A 9762-nucleotide genomic window follows, 5' to 3' on the forward strand; every position below is an offset into this window, starting at 1 on the left:
ACTACTCTAAATGAGCAAATACTTATTCTTGATATCAACCTCAAGACCATGAAAAAATTACCATTTTGTTGCACTGTCAGACTTCTTGAAGAGGAGACACTTTCTTAATATGGAAAGCACAATGATATTGTTTCTTCACTTCTCTTATTCCTGCAGTTTCAGAGTTTACATGCCCTCTCTGTAATTTTGCTTCACACAAATTACTCCTATGTAGCAGCTCTCTGAGCTACATACTTAGCTTGACTTCTGCTTTTTTACTCAGAGTTATTGCATCCTCCTACTTATCCCTCTTTTTGCTTGGTCAGTGTATGCATTTGCTGTCATTTGTGTGGCAATATATTTGTGTCAAGGACTGGTATATTTGTTGCTTACTGGTTTTGTGCTGATACCTCACTGCCTTTGACCTGCTGCTGTCTCTTCCTATCAATTGACATTGATGACATGGAATTGGTGACTAATCTGTGCCTTACTGCTGGTCATAGCACTTCTCACTGCTTCTGCCCTTTTGCTAAAAGGAAAGATGAAAGAGATGCCCTCATCTGTCACCCTTCTCTGCTATGGGGGCAAGAGGGGCAGAGAGTTGGGGAGTGGAGCTCCTTGCTTTGGTGTGGATGTTCAAGGATACCAACAGGCAAAGCAGCAATGGGAGGTTGACTTGCAACTCATCGGGTTCTGAATAAAAGTAGGTTTATAACTACATTTTGTTCTTGTTTAAAGTCCTCCTTTCTGCCCAGCCACCACAGTATGATTAAAATCCCAGGAAAGATTCGGTATGTGCTATCTCCCTCCTGGATCAAGCACCTGATGGGGCTTTCAGTCCCCTTGGCAGTCCTTCCTCCAGTCTTCCCTGCCCTCCTTTCAGGTACAGCTTCCAGAGAGATGACGGTGTTTTCTTTTATGTATCTGAGCCTCACTGTTTCTGGCTGTTCCTCACACACAATACTGCCCATCATGATATTTATGATCTGCCACATGTAGATGTTGCAGGGAGAAAGATAAGCGGTAATGACAAGCTTGACATGCAGTGGTGATCCTCAAACCAGCAAACACTAACATGTAAAGAATATAGTGCCTGGCTCAAATAGGGTAAATGAGGTGGGTCTGCCAACCCCGAGGAGTTTCCCACTGTGGTATAGGGCAGTTTCAAAATGACTTAGAGGTGAGCTGGCACTGGAGTCGCAATGAAGTCTGTGTTTTCTATTTTGTTCTAGGCCACCGCTCATTTGGTTTCATCCCCTGGGTGTCTATGTTGTCCTAGGTCCCTTGGCAAATGCTGCCTTTGGGAAAGAGGTACAAGTGGCCACTGCTGTTGGGTCCAGAATAGTTTTCATAAGTCTTGATGTTTGCCCTCCCCACTGTCTCATGTGCAGACTTGTTGGAGGGGAAGAGTGGGGCTGGGAGCTCACACAGGGTATCAACTGAGTGAAGAACTGCTGGTAACACCTCCTCTTTTCAAGTCAATCTAGTAAAGAGGTTTATTCCAGTTTACTTAGTAACTAAGAATGCATTTCAGTTGAGATGTATTAATTGGATTGAATGCTTGTAGGTCATGGTTCGAGACAAACAGCTATCACCTTGGCAAAGTAAAACTCTTTAATGCGACATAATATGTCAGATCAGTCTGTCTTCACTGTTGGAGAAAAGACATCCTCTTTAATCTGAAATCCACATATTTCAAAGTATGCTGCACCCCTGTGGATCAGACAAATATTTCTGCAATTAAATTCTAAATGTATATAAGAGTAAAAACTGAACTATCTTAAATCAAACATTATTCTAAATTCACAAATGTGAAGAAAAGGTCTGGGGCAAAGTTTTAAGTTCAGCTCTTCCTTCTTGCTTGTCAGTGTAATTTTTAAGTTGGTAGTAGAGGACTAAAGTCTGAGCTGAGGAGTGAAGACTTTAATTTGCACATCTTCCTTTTACGCAAGTCCTTTTCCTTTGCAGAACTTCTGCACACTATTTTAGGTGCAAGCTTTAACCCTAAATATTGGAAAGCAGAAAGTACTCTTAAAATCACAAGATAAGCAGGGAAATACTTGCATTGACCTTAGGGCTCTCCTCTGGTGTCCCTGAAGAACATTTGTTTTACACCTAGTGGAAAAATAAATGCTCAAATAAGAAAGGGGTGTTGACCTTGCAATATCACCCTATGATTACTGGATATTTCTACAGCTGTAGTCAGTGGCCTGAGGCAAAAAGCTTTTGGATCTGAATGCTTGAATTGTCATTGTAGTTTGGCCATATCAGGTTTCTAGTTAACTTGGAGCCAGTTCTAGGTTGCTCCTGAAGAGATTTCATGTCATCAGGATCAAAGGAAACCACAGGATGTGTGGTACAGAATTATCCCATCTTGGAAAAGTAAACGTAACAGCCTAAAAATATGTGTTAAACTGATTCCACTTTGTAAATATTTGTTAATATGGTGGCTACTGGAGAGATTGAGCTGAAGCTCTGGAGTCAAACACTGAAAAATTGTCCAAGTCAGTGTTAAGCGTTTTATGTTCTCAGATTAATGCTAGCAGCCTGTGCCCTATCATCTTCACGAATAAGGAACTGCTGGCACAACCTGAAGACATGTTCCTAAAAGTAGAAGAGAACAAATACATATAAATATAGGAAAAAAAAAAAAAAAAAAGAAAACCTTGAATTAGCCTACAGAATACAGAATTCAACTGCAAGGTTCAGTCAGTATGAAACTAGGCTTTCTGTAAGCACTTTCAGTGTCTATTTTAGCTTGAAATGGGAGCCATATTTGCAAGCATTTTAGCAGTGTCATATGTGCTAGTACCAGGCTCTTGAAGGAAGGGAGGAATACTGCTCAGGATGATAAATCCACAGGCTCTTTATCTACCTGGCATAACGCTGTGTGAACAAACTATGGTTAGGAGATGGTCCTGCTCAGGACTCAAATTCTGTCAGAAGGCCTGTTGAGTCTGTGTGGTGTCTTGGCCAGAGCCCTCAGATCCTGTGGGGTAGAAATAATAAGTAGAGTTGAATCTGGGATCATCATGCAAGGGTGAAGGATTGGCAAATGCTGCCCTGTTGGTGCCCTGGGCCAGGGAGAGAGGCTTCCCTGGGGATGCCTGAAGGACAAGGGAGTACGGGGCCCGGGTGGTCTGAGCTCTGCTGCTCACTTTGCTTTACAGGCAGGTAGGACCAGAGGGACTGGTGTGACATTGTTGTACTGGTTACACTTGAATGTGAGGTCTAACTTTAAATACAGAGTCTAATGACAGCTGGAACATTACTGGTCTGACTCATGTTGCCAAGAATACACTCTCATTTCTGCATGCATCCCCTCACCAGGGGGTAGAAAATGATACTACAATCTCACATTATTCCAATGAAACCTAATTTTAGACCCTGCATCTATTTCACCCATTTTATATCTTTGTTGACTGGATGTGGTCTTTTTGGAATAGGGTTTATTGAATGGCGTTGGATAACAGAAGTTGTTGAAGGGATGTGAATGTTTGACATACCCTACTGCAAGGGCTGAAAGCTCCTCATCTTCCTACCTTATGCCCCTGCCATGGGCTTGCACGTCACAGTGTGGTTGTGCTGCAAGCACAGAGGGTGAATATGGGTGTGTTAGCGTTTGCAGGGTACAGCTGTGAAACGTGGCCAAGAGAGGACAGCACAGCTTGCTTCTTACCATCTGTAAGGGTACAGTGATTGAGCTTTTCTCCTTGGGGATAGGCAGCACTTTGAGGAAGCCGTCTGTGGCAAGAGGGTGCAAGAGGAGGGCTGTCTCTTGTTGTAGAGAGCAAACAAGAATAGAATGGGCAGAGTGAGGTATAACTGCTTTCCTTATTTCAGTAAGGTGAAGGACAAAGATCCTGACTTCAATGAGTAATTAGTGCTAACAATAACACTTTTTGAAGGAGACAGGCAATGAGCCCTGCAACAGGGAGATGGTAAGACTGGTGTAAACAAGGGCTGAGATTCTATGGCAGCTCTAACAGCTTTGTGGCTACAGGAAAGGCTGGGTGGGAGTGTTGGAGAGGGACCAACTGGCTAGTCTCTGGGATTATTTGGCTGAGAGCACAGCTGGGGAAACCTGAAAAGGTCACAGCAGAGGGGGTACTGAAGCTAATGACTGAGTTTCCCAGAGGAGAAAACCATGGTAAATGTCTGAAGTGTGAGGTTTTGTTAATGAAAATTCAGGTATAACTGAGCACATCTCCATGGACTAAAGGGGACCACCATATTTCTCTGTGTCTGGCCCACATGCCTGAGTCAGGAGTGGGAGTCATGAGTTGGATACAGCTGGGAAGTGTGGGGATGACTGAGTGGGTGCCTTTAGGGGTGGAGGGAAGTTGATTTGAGCATGTGTCATGAATCTGGCCTGCCAGATAGCATTTCTGGGCAGAAGGAAATTGTATCCTTGGAAACACAGTGTGTGGTCACCCCAAAACTCAACATTTCTCCTTGGAAAATTAAAGATGGGTAAGGTACATTTGGAAGCAGGGGACTGACATAATAACCATTGCACAATCAGTTCCTGTGCTCTAATTCTGCTGTTCCTGTTTCTAGCCTCTCTGAAATAATTTTTCACTGTCAAGATAAACATTTATCTGGACTTCATTTTCTTTTGATAAGGAGCCTTGTTTTCTCCTTCACATAGACCCTCTGAAGCCTATCTATCACATCATTCCTCTAGTAGAGGAGATGCTGCTCTGTAAAGCCAGTGTTGGGCCATTTCTGGATTCATATCTCCATCCTTAGGTCAAGCCCTACCCCACTGTGCTGCAAAAAGGGATAACACCATGAGTATCTTTAAGGCTCTGGATTGTCTAGTGCATGTGGTAGAAGGGTGGGGCTTGTGAGTGTGCTTGGCTCTTCGGTACAGCGTGATGGCATCTCTGTGGATGCAGCCCTGGGGAGACTTCTCAGTCTCTAGGGCTTCAGCTTTCACTGTTGATGTGCATTCAGCCCTGGTGCTGGCCAGGTGCTAGCATCAAGGCTCTTGAATAATGCTAAGTTGTCTGCCAGTTGATATTTACCCAATTTTTTCAGTTTGCTTCCAGTAAGTCTTTTTTTCCAACTAATAGGTGGTGCCGGCTGACAGAGAATGTCCTCTGCAGGTCCCAGTGAATGACAGTATAGGAAGGGCCTGACTGAAAAAGCCAAAGCAGTGTTACATCTGGTCACATTGACGTGGCCGTGTTGGGAATGCAGCAGACAGGCTCTCAGAGGCTGCCCTGGCTGCAGCCTCAGATCAACTAGGTGCAGGGACCATCTAAAAGGGTGGGACTGCTGTCTGATCCAGCCCCCAACGCTCAGTGATGTATGGTGGCCCCCAAAATCCTTCCCTGTCCTTTGGCTGTAGACGTGATGGGTACTTTCCCGCTAGAGGGCAGTTTTATCATGCATGCATTTTCATCAATTGCTAATCTCATTCAACAGAGTCTTTCTTTAAGACCAACAGAAATTCAGACAGAAGCCAGGGTCAACATTTAATTATTTCAGCAGTTACCAAGTGCCTATATGAACAATAAAACCATTTGTTTGGAAATACATTAATCCATATGAAGCAGGTATTGAGGGCCAATTTTTAAAGTGTGTCACCTGTCTTTGGGAACAAGCATGCAGCAGATACATTACAGTTGCATGGAAATGAATGAGTGTGACTGGGGCATGTGTTCTGCACTGAGAGTAATCACACAGTACCTGGATGATTCTGCTGGTGAAAGCAGAGGGATAGCAGGTTTGTATCATGACAGTTGAATGCAGTAGTTAGGTTATTATTTTTAAAAATATATTCTGAAGCTTTACAAAGAAAACCAGAAGAATCTCCAAAGATCCTAATTCTCAATGGAAAAGGACATTGGGAATCCTGAAGGTTTTGTTTCTCAGATGAATAATGATATACAAATAGGCATTAATATTTCAGAAAGTCAAGTGAGTAAGAATCATGATTTCAGGCTCACTTAATAATCTAGACCTCAGAGGCAGCCTGATGATCTTTCTGCACTGTGAAGCATGGTTGTGTTGGGTGTATCACACAGTTCTGATGATGATATCTGAGAGGATGTGAGTTGAGTTTCTCATCTAGTGAGAAACACAGGATCAGTCATGACCTTGTCCTGTAACTCAGTAAGTCAAATTTGGTCATGTTCTAATGTGACTTTTCTTCCGGACACTGAAGTTGAGTTGGTTTGCTTCTGCTACCCCTCAGTTATCCATGTACAGCATGGAGGGAACATGCTCCTCTGCTCCCTCTAGGTGCCTGGAAACATCCAGGGTTTTGCCTTCCTGAGATCTGAGCTAATGTTGTGAGGAATGACAGATGGTGACCTTGCCAGGAAGCTTAGCAGACAACATTTCTTGTTTTTCTGTATAGTTATACTTTCCCAGGCCAGGCACAGCACTGTTGAAGAGTGCTTGAAGTCATGCCTCATGTCACATTTCTCTGAGGTTATGAGTTTCTAGTGCTTCTCAAAGCTGAGTTCTAATTCACCACTGTGATAGTGATGGGTTTGTAAGTCTGTGCTGCCCTTTCTGCTGCCTTGTGGGAATTGGGTTCCCCAATAAGCAAGCTCAATGTGGGTTACATTCTCCTCAGTGCCTGGCTTAGCTTCACTCCCTCACTTCATGTTTTGAGGAGACCATAGTGCCTTCTGGATGTCAGATTCCTTCTCTGCTCTTGTGGAAGCTGCCTGCTCCCACCTGAAGCCAAAAGCGCTGCGTCGCAGCACCAGGCCTGTGCTCTAGAGGCAGAACAAGTGCATAGCGAGGAGCACTGTACAAAGCAGTTACAACCTGAGCAGGTCAAACAGAAATGCTTTTGTTTCCCCAATGGCTGCCTGATGCACCAAACATAAAAAGCTGTGCAAACTCACCTAGGGCATTTATGACACATGTGAGAAGTTATGCTAGATGGACTCTGCAGATGGATGCTCTTGCTAGACAGCCTGAAAGGCCATGCCCTCTCTTATCTGCCTAAATCTTGCTTGTAGTGGGAACTCTGGCTGCAATGCTTCTTCCGTGTATTGCCTGCCAAAGTTTCTCCCCGCGTGACTCCTCCCTCCAGGACAGTACAAGTAAGTTTTCAGTAGTCTGAGGCGTTTTCATCCATCTCTTCCTCAGTGCTATCTCCTCCTGGTAGTGTGGGTGCAATTCCCCCTCTGGTATGACTCTGGAAGTCATAGGAGAATGGAGATGATGAGGATGGTGCTGGAGGCTCTTGGAGTGTGCCCAAGCCACCTCCTTGATGGTTCTCCTTGCCCCGTTCAAGGGATATGTCCAAAGAAGCTGTCCCCTCTTGTGTAGAAAGACCTCTGTCTCTATGAGGGAACATAGCTCTGTCTTCATCCTTTCTGCCCATGTGCGTTTGAGCTTGCATTGTTGACTAGGCTTCTGTGATGGGCTTAACACATTGTTTTGGGATCTCGTGCTGCTTGTTTGTGTTTTTTTGATTGTCTCGTTTTCTAAGTGTTTCCAGACAAACTGTAGGCTGATTCCTGTTAACTTGTCCCGCCTCTGTCCACCTCCTCTCATCTGCGTTTCCCATGAGAAACTATGTTGCTGTTAGGATCCTTGTGCTGCTTTGCTCTCTTTTTGTCCAAGAAGTTTTCTCTGTCCACAGTCCTTTCCTTCTCTGAAGTGATAAAGCTGCTCTGACCTAGGCCTAAGACAAGTACATTAGCAGCTTTCTGTCTTCTTCAACAATTAGGAGTAAAGTCTGTGGTTTAAGTTTTCTGTGGGGTTTGAATGAATATGTACGGCCAAATTCATCTTTAAATACCATGTTTTGGACCCCAAAGCAATGGGACTTCCTTTTTTTTTTTTTTTTTTCTCTTTTAACAATGCACTTAGAAATACTTACTTTGTTTTGATGTCTGGTCTTTTAGATAGTACTTGCTTCACCCTGTTTTCTAGAGTTTTGCTGTATCATGAGTGTATCTCTAACTCTAGCAGCTGGGACTTAAAATATGTATTTATTTCGGACATGGTAAAATTTTTGATCAGCTTGCTGGAGTTGGTAACACAGATTCTTCCCTACCTATTCAGCAAAAACAGATGTTAGAAATAAGCTTTACAGTCTTGCACCAGTTCCTGCCCCACTTCATGTATTTTGTTCACGTTCCACTCAAATTCCCTGCCTATCATCACTAGATGTCTTCCTAGGTTTTGTTCATCCTCTCCTTGGCATTTGTGTTATCCATGGCAGGTGTTGGGTGTTTACAACCTTGTGTTCTCTTTCTGCAGTTTTCTCCTCAAATGTTGGTGTCTAGGTAATGTTTTCTGGTCACTCTGGTCAACAGTGTTTTGTAATGATAATCTTTCTTGATGACTTGATTTCTAGGTCCTAATTCTATCTGTTTCTGCTAACCACCAGTCTTAAAGACAGTAATAGAAAACAGACCATTCAGTTAATTCTCCTTGTCTATGGAGCACATGCTGATGCTGTCCATTTAAATTCAGCTTATGCTCTTGCTACCTGAAATGACTGCTGTTCATCTTGTCGGGGATAGGGGACAGTTAGGACCACTTCCCTTTGGCTCTTTAGGGCCACTACTGTGTGGTAAGGATTTGAAATTATTTCCTTGAGCAAGATGGTTTCTTTAGGAGCATTCTTAGTCTGTCCTGTGTATGGGTTACAGGCTGTCTCCAAAATAGAGCTGGAGCCCACCAGTCAGGCCAGCATTGGCAGAAGGAGTACTGCTGGGTTGTACAAACTGCTCATCACCTCTGTGACCTTATTCCAGCCTTATTCTTATTCCAATATTTAGATTCTATTGCTAGTTGATGTTTTGTTATTCTCTTTCCTCAGAAGCTGAAAATATCAAACTATACTTAATCTCTTACACAGAACAGAATAATATCTGGTTTGGGTGGTGGTTTTTGTTTTGTTTTGTTTTGTTTTTTCTTTTTAACATATGAGCAGGCAGAGATACAGTGACTCATTCTGACTCAACTGAGGTTTTTCAGAAGGGGTAATTCAGAATCAGGGCTGAAACCTGTCTTGCCTTCTCATTGGTTTGTGTGGAAGATCAAATGACTGTGTTGACATGTTTTGAGAACTCTCTGTGTGAACCCCAGCATTCCAAAACATCAAGAGTAGCTTTTAACTTCCTTCTCAGCCTGCCATGGTCTCCTAACAGTCTGGTTTTCTGGACCAAGTAGGTGCAGAGAGTCATGTCACCTTGCACTCCCGCTGCAGGAACTCCCTGTGGTAACTGGTGCAGCTGAAAGGCCCATGTCCTAGCTGGATAATTCTGCCTTTGGTTGGAAGTAATTTTTTGGACATCAGAACATGTTTGATTGTTTTCTCTACCCTTCTTGTGCCCTTGTTGAGTTGTTGTCCTTGCCAAGGTGACCTAGGACTTTGGCCACCCACAGCCTCCTGGTTCTGGGACAGTGGCCAGTGTTGGGACACATCTTCTCACATCACAGCTTGTTATTTAGCTCCTGTGTTCAACCCCCTTTTATTGAACAACACCATCATGCAAAATAACTTGGGTGGTGCAGGGAAAAGAGACTTTGTCTTCCAGTTTGCACAACAAGCAATTCTAGCAATAGTCTGGAAGGTCTCAATCTCATCAGCCGTGGTGAACTCTCCTAACAACTGTATGTACAGGATGTCTTTTGGTTCAATTGTTACCCATCACATCTAAAATTTTTTAACTAGATTGAAACTATTTGATTCTTCCGACCCAAGGTTTTTCTTTTCAAAGGAGACTGTTTCCAGTGGTATTTCCACTTAGCTGGAAGAAGTGAGTGACTAAGGAAAATAACTCATGACTAATTTCA

This window comes from Tyto alba, unplaced genomic scaffold, assembly GCF_018691265.1.
Source record: "Tyto alba isolate M040663 unplaced genomic scaffold, T.alba_DEE_v4.0 Super-Scaffold_1000006, whole genome shotgun sequence".
In the NCBI taxonomy this organism is placed as follows: Eukaryota; Metazoa; Chordata; class Aves; order Strigiformes; family Tytonidae; genus Tyto; species Tyto alba.